Source organism: Globicephala melas, chromosome 2 (genome assembly GCF_963455315.2).
Source record: "Globicephala melas chromosome 2, mGloMel1.2, whole genome shotgun sequence".
In the NCBI taxonomy this organism is placed as follows: Eukaryota; Metazoa; Chordata; class Mammalia; order Artiodactyla; family Delphinidae; genus Globicephala; species Globicephala melas.
This window is the reverse complement of record NC_083315.2, coordinates 132261874-132277100: the sequence shown is the minus strand read 5'-3', so window position 1 is coordinate 132277100 and position 15227 is coordinate 132261874. Positions and strand designations below refer to the sequence as shown.

At 40.1% G+C, this 15227-nt stretch overlaps 1 long non-coding RNA gene across 1 annotated transcript in view; it reads left to right on the top strand.

The window, feature by feature from the left end:
• LOC138842560 (uncharacterized) overlaps positions 1–14215 on the top strand; it is a 79343-nt gene extending 65128 nt beyond the window's left edge. The window contains exons 3-4 of the long non-coding RNA XR_011377261.1: positions 13105–13232; positions 13953–14215. This is a non-coding gene — a long non-coding RNA (uncharacterized lncRNA). The remainder of the gene's footprint in view (positions 1–13104; positions 13233–13952) is intronic.
• The last annotated feature ends 1012 nt before the right edge of the window (positions 14216–15227 follow it).

Genomic DNA, 15227 nt, shown 5'->3' with positions numbered 1-15227 from the left:
GTGTTCACGCTGCCAACCCCAGTCCTCTCCCGGTGCTCCGACCGAAGCCAGAGCCTCAGCTCCCAGTTCAGCCCGCCCCAGCGGGCGAGCAGACAAGCCTCTCGGCTGGTGAGTGCCGGTCGGCCCCGATGCTCTGCGCTGGAATCTCGCCGCTTTGCCCTCCGCACCCCTGTTGCTGTGCTCTCCTCCGCGGCTCCGAAGCTCCCCCACTCCGCCACTCGCAGTCCTTGCCCGTGAAGGGGCTTCCTAGTGTGTGGACACTTTTCCTCCTTCACAGATCCCTCCCGCTGGTGCAGGACCCGTCCCTATCCTTTTGTCTCTGTTTATTTTTTTCTTTTGCCCTAACCAGGTATGTGGGGGGATTCCTTGCCTTTTGGGAGGTCTGAGGTCTTCTGCCAGCGTTCAGTAGGTGCTCCGTAGGAGTTGTTCCACGCGTAGATGTATTTCTGGTGTATCTGTCGGGAGGAAGGTGATCTCCGCGTCTTACTCTTCCGCCATCTTCCCGGAAGTGCCTATATACATAATTAACTACATAACTGATTACACTTGCTTGAATATACACTTGATTAGTTTAGTGCTCCTTGAGTACAAGTTTCCAAGCAATAGTATATTTGGTGAATTGAAACAGAAATAGATAATGATAAGAAATTTACTGACAGCTAAATTAAAATAAAATTTTGAAAACATCTTCATATAATTCAAAACTATATTCATAGAAGTAATTCTTTTGTATATATCATGCAAAACATGCCAAGTAATAATGCTGTCAGAATTATTTCTCACAGGCAAATACTGAAAGCTAGTGGCTCTTAACCAAAACTTGAAGCTGAAAGAAGCCTTGCACAGTATCTAGTTCAGCTCATCATGTTAAAGATGAAGGAATTGAAACCCAGAAAGGATTATTGATGAGTTCACAATTATTTCTTTATTATTAATAAGATACTATTATAATCCACCCCTCTATCCTTAGTGCTTTTAAGTATCTTCTTAATCAACTGCTGAAATAAAGAAGAGGAGAAATGAACTCTAGAGACCAAACCAATCTCAGAACTATGAGTGAATTTCTCTTTACCATTAAAAAGTATTTAATACAACATTCTTTTCACAACACGTTTTTATCTCTGCCTGGCACATAGTAGATTCTCAATATTATTTGAATGAGTGAATTCTTCCAGGGTAAAGAAAAAAAGCAAAGAAAATCAGACTTGTCCAGCGTATGGTTCATTGTAGAAAGGTCTTTCATTCCACCTCCACTGATCAGCTTCCTTTATCCCTCAAGTCTCAGTCTAAATGTCACTTCTTTAGGGAAGGAAAGCCTTTACTGCCCCCCCCATCTCTAAGCACAAAACTAGGGTAATTGCATTTGTACTTATTCTGCACAGCCTTGGTCAGAATTTCATCTTTAATTATGTACGTATATATGTATTTAATGTGTCTCTTTCCCACTACATCAAAAGTTTCTTATCAGAGGTTTTGTCTGTCTTCACCACTATATCTCTAATACATCACACTAGCATTGCCCCACAACAAGCTCTCTCCAAACATGTTTTGACTATGCAGATAAATAAATGAGCAAATGAACAGACAACCCTGTGGCAAAATCACATTTGGCTTAGCAGACCTACAGAAGAATATATAATTTGTCTTTCCTTGAGTTGTTTAAAATGAGACAGGAAAGGAAATAAAGAAACCAATCATAACAGACATCTGAAAGTCAGAGTTCCAGATCAGAGGCAAATAGAGACAAAATTGTAGCAAGAAAATAAAATGGTTCTAAAGAAACATACTTAGGAAAAAAATGGCTCTGACCCGACATTTAAAAATATACCCACGTTTCCCACGATAAACAGGAGCAGTTTACCTCTGAAGCAAGCCCAGCAATGCTGGGGCAGGAGTAGTATCTCACAGGTGAACATCACTGAATTAATGAAAAGATAGTCTTAAGTGTGCTTTTCTTCATCCTTCTGTGTCGGCAACTGTTATGTAAAGGTCAAGATGTGAGGCAAGGAAAGTCTTACCATAGTTTTTAAATGAGAGTCAAAAGCCTTAAGGCAAACTGTTTTTGAAAACCCTCCATGGCTACTCAATTGACTTATTGGACAACCAACAAAAATGAACTCAAGCTCGTGGCTGTGTCCATCATAATGAGTGAGGCAAGAAATAAGAACCAGCTTTTCAAAATGAAGTCAAAAGCTTCAAAAGCAAAAAGGAGATCTAAACCAAAATGTAAAGGCTGTTACGTTAAACACAGGAAAAAAAAACCTGCCTATAATTTCGTGAACTACAAAAATAAAAAAAAAAGGAAGTGGCATACAATGGTTTATATACACTGTTTAAAACACATCTTGCAACTGGAAAAATCAAGTTCCAGAGAGGAAACACATACCATGTGAAGCTTTTATCATCAAAGCCCAAAGCAGGTTCATTATACAAGGATTCTAGACACGAGGATCAAAGACAGAATCTCCAAAGCAGCAAGGTTTAGGGGACTCCTTATGTCATCAACATGAATATATCAGAGGAGACATGAAAAAAATGAATATGGCAGTGATAACCTACTGAGGAATGTGATATAATGGAGAAAGTTTGGCCGTCAATGCTCAAGGTGCTTGCTATAGTGAAATGAAGAAGAGAAAGAAAAACAAAAACAAAACACCTAATGGCAACGCAAAACAAAGCAGAATGTAGATGAATAGTCACTATGACTATATTCTAGTTTGTATGATACGTCTAGGGCTTCTGGCTTAAATTGTATGAAACCCTTTGAATAAAGATCTCCTTTTTTTTTTTAACTGATGGAAATAGTATGTTTTAAAATTTTTTGTATTTTTTGTGTTTTTTTAAATTGGAGTATAGTTGCTTTACAATGTGGTGTTAGTTTCTGCTGTACAGCAAAGTGAATCAGCCATTTGTATACACATATCCCCTCTTTTTTGGATTTCCTTCCCATTTAGGTCACCACAGAGCACTGAGTAGAAACCCATTGAGTAAAGATCTTCTTACCAAGTCCAAGCTCGCTGCACTTGCCCAGAACTGCTTGCTGCACAACAAGCCAATAAATTGAGAGACAAGGTGTTAGGGCAAGGAATAGTGACTTTATTCAGAAAGCCCACAGGCCAAAAACATGGTGGACTAGTGTCCCAAAGAACCATCTTACCTGAGTTAGAATTCAAGCTTGTTTTAATCTAAAAGGGGAGGGGATGTGGTTTTGTTGTTGCAAACTTCTTGGTGTCAGAATCTTTTGTTCTTGCTGCTGTCCACGTAGGTCAGGTCATGATGTTCCTGTAAACCTCCAACAAGACAAATGCTATTCTCTGATCTACAACTTTTTCTCTCTGTGTGAATGGAAAAGTGTTATACCTTTAAAAGTCAGAGCCTAGAGAATGGTCTATCCTGTACATTTCAGGCTATAGGCAAAATTCTTAACTTGTAGCAAAAGCAATAGAATACAAAGGTTAAAGTAAAAGAAACAGATCAAATACTTAGAATACTGAGTTAGATCAATACTTTATGAAGAACATAAAGATATGTTCTTCTCTATTACAATCTTGATTCAGAAACATTTCATCTTCATCATAGTTGAGAGTTTATTTGTGTGTGTTCTTTCAAAAGCTTTGTAAGCCATCAAACATCTGCTGACACACTATAGATAGCCCAAAAAATAATCTTTTAAAAAGGTAATTTACCTTTTCTTAAGATTCAAACTGAGAATCCCCACCCCTAACACTTTGATTCAGAGAACAGAATGGTATCCAAAGGCAAACCAGTAGTTTCATTAGGAGAAATTGTTTGAGAATTTTAAATGCTAAGGCTGGAACAGTAGTGCTTTAGACCAGTGCTGCTCAAACTACCTGTGATGAGGGACCAGGTTTTTGTCTAATCTGTTGCAGACCAATAATTTTGTAAAACACAATAAAATTGGATTACTGTGCTAGAAAAATGAAATTAAAAAACAAAAACATACTAATCATGAGAGAAAAATTAGACAAATCTCAATTAAGGGACACTGAACAGCATATCTGACCAGTTCTCCTCAAAACTGTCAAGGCCATCAAAAACAGCCAAGAGGAATCTAAGGCATTGTGACAACTAAATGTACAATGGTGTCCTGGGTGGGATTCTGGAATAGACAAGGACATTAGCGAAAACTAAGAAAATCTGAGTATAGACTTTATTAATAATAATAATATATCAATATTGGTTCATTAATTGTAACAAAATTACTGTCTAAAAGGTTTCTAAATTCCCATTCTCAATTTCAGTACTTGTCTCATTATAGTCTGTTAACAAACAGCTCATGGACTGGCACTAGCCCACGGACCACGCTTCATGTAGCACTGGTCTAGGCAACTGCTTCCCAAATACCATGGTGAAATTTTCATTGGGCATACAGCCAATTAGAAAAATGAGGATAATGAACTGAGTTTTCCATAAAGCTAATTTGATGGAAAGGACCATCCTATATTCTGAGATTATCTCCTTTCCAAATATTTAGGGGTGTACGTGTTTGTGTATGTGTGTGAAACAATGGAGAGTAGATGCTAGTTGTCTTCTTTTGGATGCTTTTGCCTACAAATTATTGAAAAGTGACTAAACAATAAAGATATTTATCATTTTTCATACAAGAAGCTGGCACTTAAAGGGGTTCCAAGGAAAGTCATGTGCTGTGATTCCAACAAGGTTCCTTTCATCCTTGGACTGTGTCATCTGCTGTGTGTTGGCTTCTCCCCTTAAGCTGGCTTTCTTCATGGTCGCAAGATGGCTGCAACAGTTCCAGTTGTCCCATGAAGACAACAATGTCCAAAAAAGAAAGGCTGCCAGGGGTGATTTACCATGAAACTAAAGAAGCTTAAGCTTTAGAACCCTTCACTTTGACAGGCTCCTTACAAGGTCCTGGAGAGGACCCTAGCAATGCATTCACCTGGTCCTATATTTTTGTAAACTGTGAAAAAGCAAGACAATTTTTCACCTTTTTCCTTGAAAAGGGCCCCCAAATTGTACAAGCTTCAATCTCTACAACCTGAATCCTACCATGAAGAGCACTTTTTCTTCATGTATCTCTCTTTTTAAGAGTAAGAAAAACCTTTCCCAGAAATCCTGCATTATACCTCACTGGCTAAACCTAAGTCAATACTCACTCCTAAACAAATCATTGGCAAGGGAGTTGGGATTACATAATTGGCTTATACTGATCAACATTCACCCCTTGCTGCAGAAGGGGAGCCCAATTTTCCTGAATCCCCTGGCTGCTAGATACCTGAACAAAATTGGAATTCTACAAACAAGGAAGAAGAGCATGAGATTTTAATATCTTACCAATGGTGTCTGTCATAGAGAGGTTTTTTTCCCCTTAATTTTTATTTGCAAAACTAAAAGTTGGTGACACAATGTTGGTCCCCTAATTTTTAAAAAAAAAACTTTACTGGACAATAAAAATTATAAATCTGGGAACTTGTAGGCAAATCAATGAAAAGAATGAACACAATTAATAACTTTTAAAGGCTTAGGTCTGGTTACTTAGAAGTAGAGCCTGAGATGGGACTGGTGAGTCATTTATTGAGCAGTGCTCTCTGGAGAAGCCTGCAAGGGAGAAGGGTAACCGGATAGGCCAGGAGTAAAACCTAAGCAAAACCATAGGTTCAGCTGGAGTCTAGCTTCACACGGATCCCATGGGGAGCTTTGGAATGTGTCTTGCATCACAGAGTTAGTCTCCCCTTGAGGCAAAGAGCTTTGTTCCCCACATCAATCAGTTACTGGTTGGCTGAGGGTAAGTGGCTAACAACCTCCCCGGCATCTCTGGATGAGCTAGTTCTCTCTGGACTAGAACAATTCTCTGGGGAAAGGTGCAGCTGTGAGTGGTTTGCCACCAACACGCACAGCAGCTGAAGGATGCGTTGGACAACCCAGTAAAGAGGATCTGGGTGGGGCTCCAACCATGTCTAATATATACCGTTTCATCAAGTGGTTTTCTGGTGATTAATTTCAGAGGGAAAAGTGATGGAACAGTTTTGTTCACATAAATACCTAGTATAGTGAACAGGCTGGACTCATCACTTATAATCATAAAGCAACTTAATTTTGCCTTTCACAATCCCTTCAGATTGATTAGATGGAGCTAGTCCTTCCTTTACCTCTGAATGACCTCAAGCAGTCTCACGCCTTTTCTGATCCCTTTTAGGAAACAAAAATCCTTACCATGACTTGACATCAGCAAACCACCTTTAGTTGAAGTGGAATGTCTAGGCTTTTACACTTGTCGTGCTTGCTAACCATGGTTGCTGACCCCCTAGGCAGAGAGAGGAGTGAGCAAGAGAAAGAAGTAAGGAAGCCAGGAAACTTCTCATATGAATGACCTTAAACGGCCTTGAAGACTTTGTCCTGGCAGGTGTTTCAAGCTGACTCTTTCCTTTTGTGGGTAACTTCCATGGTTTCTTCAGAGAAGTCCCAATCAGAGATCTTTCACTTGTAGCTTCCTTGATCTGAGCAATCATATCTCAGGTCTGTCTGGTCTGTCTGTCTCACTCCTTCTGTAGCCCATGGGAACCTGGTGATTTTTTTCAGAGTCTCTGCTAGGCCCTCATCACCCACACCCCCAGGAAACCCTATCAGACAGTATGTGTGGAGAGGTACCCTCACCTCTCTCTCACATCTAGGTCTTGGGAAACATTTAGGCAGTCTTAGCCGCACTAAAGTTTATTTGTATGTCAGCAGCTAGCCAGCCCACTCTCTGTTTCACTAGGCTTGAGCGAGGAGCACCTACCCACCAGCTCTACTCTTTGGTGGCAGTCGGGGAATCCATATCATAGCTCTCTCCAATCCTTTCTCTCTCAACCCATCTGTGCTCTCAGTGTGGGTGAAGGATTTAAGAGCCACTTAACTCTGTGTGGTCCTCCATATTTCAATTTAAATGAATCAAAGTTGAGAATTCCCTGGCGGTCCAGTGGTTAGGACTCTGCACTTTCACTGCCGAGGGCGTGAGTTCAATCCCTAGTTGGGGAACTAAGATCCCACAAGCCATGTGGCACAGCCAAAAAAATAAAAATAAATAAATGACTAAAAATTGCATAAAATTAAAAATTCAGTCATGCCAAGTGCTCGACAGCCACTTGATGGCTAGAGGTTAACATTTGGAAAGCGCAGATGCAGAACATCTCCATCATTGTAGACGGTTCTATTGATTCTTGAACACCTACTTCAAAGTCTCTGCATGGCGGTCTGTCTTAGAACTTTGGGTATCTGAAACATCATACCATAAAGCCTCAAGCAAAGCCTCATAAACGGTTGCACATACATTTAAAAATGTGAGATGTATTAATATAACTACATAGGATTTTCCCACGAATCTCATTTCATGTGTGGTAATTATTACATTCTTAAAGTTGTAAAAATGTTACAAGGACTACTTCAATCCTTCAGCTTATATTCAATTAATATGCTATAATTTATCTCAGAGAACATATTTTCATATCATTTAATAGTGTTTATATTTGCTGAGTTTGCACTTTTGAAATTACTCTCTGTAATATTTTATGTCCAAGGCAACAATAGTTTCAAAATGGTTCATTGAGGGAGTTCTTTGGTGGCCTAGTGGTTAAGATTCAGGGCTTTCACTGTCGTGGCCCGGGTTCAATCCCTGGTCGGGGAACTGAGATCCTGCAAGCCGCACAGTGTGGCTAAATAAATAAATAAAATAAAAATGGTTCATTGAAGTGTAAATATAGTCATGAAAATAATAATATAAATGCTATTATTGAGAACAACCAAATAAATGTAAAAAATGACCAGGAATCTAAAACAGAGAATGTGAGTCTAGTCATGCTGCGACAAGTGAAGTGTGAGTATACTGATTTCCCACAAGTAACCAAATATAAAAAGTATAGACAGGAAATAAGATAAATCTTTGAAATTGAATGATAGTCATTCATCAGTTTATTCTCTAGTTCTCAGCATGTTGTCTCCTTCAAATTTTGTCAAATAGTAGCACTGTATCCTTTGTGCAATGTTCAAACAAAGCATCATGACCACTCATATGAACCAACCATCTGTCCTATTCCAAAACAAACAGAAAATAATGTTCTCCAATATGAAAACAATAAAATTTGCTGCTAGATTAAAACAATGCCTATGTTCATTCTTATGAGTCATTAAAAGTAGGTGCATGTCATGGCATTGCTGAACAATAGTTGCAAAGCAAATGACAAGAATCATATTCAGAGAGAAGACTGAAAAAGCTATTGGCAAATCCTTTAATGAATGACTCTATTGTAGACGCTACTAACAAAGGCACGCATGGTGGAAGAGCAGTTACTATCCGTTGTGGATACTAGTACTTCACAGAGGAGGAAATCGCTGATGAGAATTGGGGTACAAATCAGCCCTTGGCATATTGTGATATGATATGTGCATGAGAAGTTCTGGGTGACTTTTTGTTCTCCTTATCCCTGAAAACCCATGCTAATCATTCATTTGGTCAAAGTTCTGTGCGTCATAATCTTAACAGGACATAAGTGTGTTGAGATCAGCACTGGCAAAGCACCAGACAGGTATGTGACAAGAATGATATTTAAATAAAAGAGGCTGCGCCTGAATGCCAATTCACACTGTATTTTATTCAGAGGGAATAGTAGGCAGTTTTACACATACCCACGCACACACACACACACACACACACCCTGTTGTTTCTGTTTCTCTGGAGAACCTTGATTAATACAAGCCCCTTTGTGACCTCTGGGAAGGTAGACCCCCATGCCCTGTGGTATGGTATTTGTCCAGGTCCAGAAGTGACAGGAGGCACCAGAACTCCCAGGCACAGGGATGGTTGGCCTGGACGCAGGATCACAGCAAGGGGGGTGACCCAGCCCTCCCAGTGAGAGGTTGGTCTGACCCAGGGAGCAGAACCACGTGGGCTGCAGTGGAGTTGGGTGGCTTTGGTTGTGGCTAAGGTAGAATAAATAGCTAAGGGTTCAGGACGTGGCATCCAAGGAAATCTCAGGAGCATAAACTGTATCTGAAACTGACCTGAAGCTAACTTCAAGCACCAATTATCTAGATTTTTAATGATGAAGGTAAAACATCAGGATTTCTTCAGAAAACTGCATTGTGTACTATTGGCTCAATCACCAAGACCTTAAATTTTCACTAACTCCTGATGATTCTTCAGATATCTGGGAGATAAACCAAGGATGTATTATTCAGCCTATTTTAAATCACATTCAAAAGCTGCAACAGTGAATCAATCACTTCCAGAGTCTACTGTGACCAAAGAATGTATTAAGAATCCATTTACCTCACCTCCCCTAAATGAACGCGTTCAAACTTCAATGGTGGAGTGTGACATGCTACGGTTCTGGCATCTGATGGAGCCCTAAAATAGTTTTCTACTTCTGTATAACGGATAGCCCCCAACCTTAGTGGCCTAAAACAACAATAACCACATATTTGTTTACAATTCTGCAATTTGGACAGGCCTCAGCAGGGACAGCTTGTCTCTGAGCTGTTTGGTGTTGCCTGGGATGGCCTGACTAAGGGCTGGGCTGCAGGTTTCCCCACTATCAGAAAGCAAAGCGTTCCTATGAAACCTTTTGTAAGCCAAAACGGCATAAAGAAGAGAAGCAATTACCTTAGGACACATCTTGCTAAAGAATGCACAGACACAGTTCAAAGATATGGAGGCTCGATGCTGAGATGCTGAGTGTAGCTCCCAGGGGGAGAGCTTGGTCGTGCCCCACTTGCTGCTCGGGGTGCGTGCTACCTGTATAGGGCTGCTGCAAAATGAAGGCTGAACGCTAGTTTAACTTTTCACCTTTTTTGCTAAAAGCAAAATCCCCTTTGGATTTCTTTGGGTTAGAGGAAATAAGTGAGTTCTAGGTGTACGTCTTTCGTAAAAGCGAAGTGACGTAAAGCGAAATTTTGAGAGGCAGGCAGGGGATAACTCTGAGAATGGTCTTATTCACATAGCTGGCAGTCGGTTCTGGCTGTCGGCTGGGAGCATGACTGGGGCTGTCTCTGGGACACCTAGGTTCTCCTCAACATGGCCGGCTTGAACATTCTTAGAGCGAAAAGGCTGCGTTCCAAACGGGCTTCCCTGGTGGCGCAGTGGTTGAGAGTCCGCCTGCTGATGCAGGGGACACGGGTTCGTGCCCCGGTCCGTGAAGATCCCACATGCCGCGGAGCGGCTAGGCCCGTGAGCCATGGCCGCTGAGCCTGCGCGTCCGGAGCCTGTGCTCCGCAGCGGGAGAGGCCACAACAGTGAGAGGCCCGCGTACTGCAAAAAAAAAAAAAAAAAAAAAAACAACACGGAGCATTTCGAAGGGGAAAACTATGTAGAGGATGGAGGAGATTTCACCTCTTAATGAGAGGAGTAGCAGAGGATTACTGCAAATGGCTGTGAGATGGGGGGTGTTGATGTTTGTAAATTGGGGTCCACATCTATCCAACTAATAGCGAGAATTATCTGAAAGAAAAACCAACACTTGCCGCTATTAGCCACCTATCGTTGTGAGTTTGGGTTTTCTAACTGAGTTAGAAATAAACAGTAAGAAAAGAAACCAATGTGATCTATAACTCAAGTTATCCACTATGACCCTGGCTTGACAAAAATTGCATACAATCCTTAAAAATCTGAAATTATCATCATAAATTTTGAATATTACTTTTTACTAGTGAGGAATCTTTTAAAATTTTCACCTAAATTTTTCAGTTCACAAATATGCCAAACACTGATAAGGGGTCAAATGAGGCTGAAAGTGTAAGAAAAACTGCCTTATGCACATCTGTGAAAAAATCACAGAGAAAATGGTCTCATCTGACCTTCTAAGATTTAAATATCAACTCACTGTTGAGGATCCTGAAAGCAAGAGACATTGCCATACTAACAGATAAGATATTTCACGAGGACTCGATACAGGATCCAGGAAGGCTATGAGTACATTAAAGGCAATTAGAGACACAAGCCATCATCACAATTATGTTCTCAGTTCATGCTCCCAGATATCTCACTGGGTATTTAAATATTAAAATCTAAAAACTTGCCCTTGGGGGCTTCCCTGGTGGCGCAGTGGTTAAGAATCCGCCCACCAATGCAGGGGACATGGGTTCGAGCTCTGGTCCGGGAAGATCCCACATGCCGCGGAGCAGCTAATCCCGTGCGCCACAACTACTGAGCCTGTGCTCTACAGCCTGCGAGCCACAACTACTGAGCCCACGCGCCACAACTACTGAAGCCCGTGTGCCTAGAGCCTGTGCTCCACAACACGAGAAGCCACTGCAATGAGAAGCCTGTGCACCGCAACGAGGAGTGGCCCCACTCTCCGCAACCAGAGAAAAGCCCGCGCGCAGCAAAGAAGACCCAACACAGCCAAAAATAAAAAAATAAAGTTAATTAATTAAAAAAAAAACTTGCCCTTGGGACTTCCCTGGTGGTCCAGTGGTAAAGAATCCACCTTACAATGCAGGGGACGACACGGGTTCCATCTCTGGTCCGGGAACTAAGATCCCACATGCCCGGGGCAACTAAGCCCGCGTGCCACAGCTACTGAGCTCGCACACCTCAACTAGAGCCTGCATGCTGCAAACTACAGAGCCCACACACCCTGGAGCCTGCGCGCCACAACTAGAGAGAAGCCCGCACACCACAACGAAGAGCCTGCGTACCGCAACGAAGACCCAATGCAGCCAAAAATAAATAAATCTTAAAAAAAAAAAAAAATCTGCGCTTCCATTGCAGGGACCCTGGGTTCCATCCCTGGTTGGGGAACAATGATCCCCCATGCCGCATAGTGCAGCCAAAAATAAAATAAAATTAAAAATAAAAATAAATAAAAATGTGCCCTTCCCCTAAATGAGTAAGATCAATAGATAATCAATAGAGATTAGAATCAAAAATTTGAAGATCGATTTGTCTTGGCTTTGGGAATGGGAATTCTGATAATAATAATGATCAGCGTGCACATGTTCACTGAGTTCTAAGCATAATGCTAAGCACTTACTTTCATTCTAACCTTACTATTATTACTGTCTTAGATTCAGTCTGTTTGTGCTGCTTTAACAGAAATACCATAGAATGGGTAGGTTATAAACAACAAAAATTTAGTTCTCACAGTTCTGGAGCCTGGAAGTTTGAAATGAGGGTGCCAGTATGGTTGAGTTCTGGTGAAAGCCCTCTCTCTGGTGGCAGACTTCTAGTTACATCCTGAATGGAAGAGAGCAGAGAGAAGCAAGCTCTCTCGTGAGTCATGTAAGAACACTAATCCCATTCATGAGATTAGCTCCATCCTCATGACCTCATCTAATCCTAACTACCTCCCAATACCATCATGCTGGGGTATAAGGGTAGGGTTTCAACATATGACTATTAGGGGGACACAAACATTCATCCCTGCAAGGTAGGATCACTGTTCCCAGTTAACAGATGAGAAAACTGAGCAGAAAAATGTTGAGTAAATTGCCATGTTGAATAAATTGCGCTGATACTTGATAGTTTTATAGGTCCAAATTGAGTGTGTCTTACTCCAATCCATACCTTTAGCATAATGCCACACAGGAAAGGTTCTGTGGGCTGTTGGAAATAAAGAGCCTCCCCAAGAGGCTGGGAGTGATGCTTCCACTGGAAATAAAAGATAAACTCAGAGAAGGGAGAAAATAGACAAATCAACAAGAAGTCTGCAATTGTGATTCATAAACATCTAGGACAGAGTTCATTTATTTGATCATGAAAGAAAAAGACAGCCCCTGGGAGCCCAGCAAGAGCATCAGAGGGCACAGAAAGGATTAATGAGAGGAGTTTTCAGGCATCATAAATGGACAAATTTTCACAAGGTCCAAACTATGGCAGCATGCAGAACAGAGAGAGAAAAGGGCTGAATTATACTTTATGTCAATTAAATATATTCCTCTTAAACTCAGTGGTAAAGGTTGAGTTCCAGATTTCATATTCTTGGAATTTGGGGAGAGAAGGGATTACACCAACTCAGGCATATTATATAAGATTATTTAAGTGGAAAAACTGGGGCAAATTCGAACTGATATGGGTAATACAAGAAGAAGTTCTTCCATCTGTAATTCCCACGGAAGAGTTTGTGGACTTTGCAAACTCTCTGCTTGCAGATACTACAACACCATGGCCTCACAGATTGCTGGAAAGTGTACACCTCACAAAAGGGACGATTACTTCTATTAACATGGATGAATAAGAAGACTGAAAACAGGATTCTCTTGGGCTCTAAACACCTGAGGTAAGTTCAGTTATGTAAACCGAATCAGATAGAGCTTACAATAAACCCAAGAGTTACCCTGAACTGCTGGATTATTTAACGGAAGAATTAACAAAATGCTTTGCTGATTTTTCTAATAGTTACTACAACCTTCTGAAATTAATAATTTAATAAATCCCATAGAATGAATAAATGTGCTTTTTTATTCAATTCTCTAGAAGAGTTTGCATTGAATGTTTGTTAGAACTTGTCCTCAAAATTATCTGGAGCAGTTGTTTTCTTTATGAGAATCTCATTTGAAATTACCAATTCCATGTGTTTAAAGGAATACACAGTGTTGGGTTTGGAATTTTTGTTAATTTTGGTAAATTACTTTTTTACTAGGCATTTGTTCATTTATATTTATTTAAAAATGAGTTTTTCTCTTAACTTCTTTCTAATCACTGCTGCCCCTTGTGTTATGTCCCAGTTATTTCCAGTATAGTGTTTTTGCACCCTTTCCCTTTTTTAAACTAATCTTCCAAAGGTATGTTAATTTTATTAGTCATTTCAAAGAACCAATTTTTTGCTTTTTGATTCTTTTTTTACCTTTGTTTTCTATTTCATTAATTTCTACTTTATTAGTTCCATACTTCTACTACTCCTGGGTTTATTCTGTTGTTACACTAATAACTTTTAAATTAGCCACTTACGGGGACTTCCCTGGTGGTCCAATGGCAAAGAATCTGCCTTCCAACACAGGGGACACAGGTTCGATCCCTGGTCGGGGAACTAAGATCCTACATGCCATGGGGCAACTAAGCTCACGTGCCACAACTACTGAGCTCGCACGCCTCAACTAGAGCCTGTGTGCTGCAAACTGCAGAGCCCACGCGCTCTGGAACCCACGCATTACAACTAGAGAAGAGAAAACCTGCACACCACAACTAGAGAGACACCCGCGCGCTGCAACAAAAGATCCCGCCTGCATCAACGAAGATCCCGCGTGCCACAACGAAGACCCGATGCAGCCAAAAAATAAATAAATAAATAAATAAAATAAATAAAATTAGCTCATTAATTTTCTGTCTTTTGGCTTTTCTAAATTATCCATTTAAGATTATAAGTTTCCCTCTATGCATTGCTATAGCTGAATCTCCAAAATTTTTATATGTTGCATTTGTTTTTATTTTTCAGTTCTATGTATTTTAAATTTCCCATTATGATTTCTTTTTTTACCTGTGAATAATTTTGCAGTTTATTTTAAAGTTTGCTAATGTATAAGATTTTCATGATCATCTTTTTACAAATTGATTTGCATTTTAAATGCATTGTGGTCAGAAATTGCAGTTCCAATTCCTCAAAATGTATTGACACAAGTTGTGGACTATTAAGTAGTCAAATTTCACAAGGATCTGTATGGCATGAAAGGAATGTGCATTCTCCAATTGTTTTATGGGGTCCTATATATGTCCGTTAGATTGAGTTTGTTAACTGTATTATTCAAAATATATTTATCTTTACTGATATTTTCATCTATTTGATCTATTCATTACTGGGTGAATGAATTAAAATCTTTCACTATCATGGGAGATTTCTCTTTCTCCTTGTAGTTTTATCAATTTTTTAGCCATATATTTTGAAGCTATATTATTAAGTACATTCAAATTTAGAATTGTTATAAACATTCTTCTTGTTAATTTGTGTGTGTATGGTATTTTATATATATATATATATATATATATATATACATATATATATATACCCGTACAAGTATACACACACACACACACACACACACACACACACACACAAACACACACATGCTTGTGGTAACCGTCTTCCAAGATAGCCTCTATGGTCCCTACCTTCTGGTATTCACACCCAAGTGCAGTCCCCTCTCATTGTGCCTGCATTGGTCTGTGTGAACAGTAGAATACAGCAGAAGTGATAGTGTGTCACTTTTGAAATTAAATTATATAAGAATATGATTGCCATTTGGGGTGCTCTCTTGTGCTCCCTCTCACTTTCCTTCTT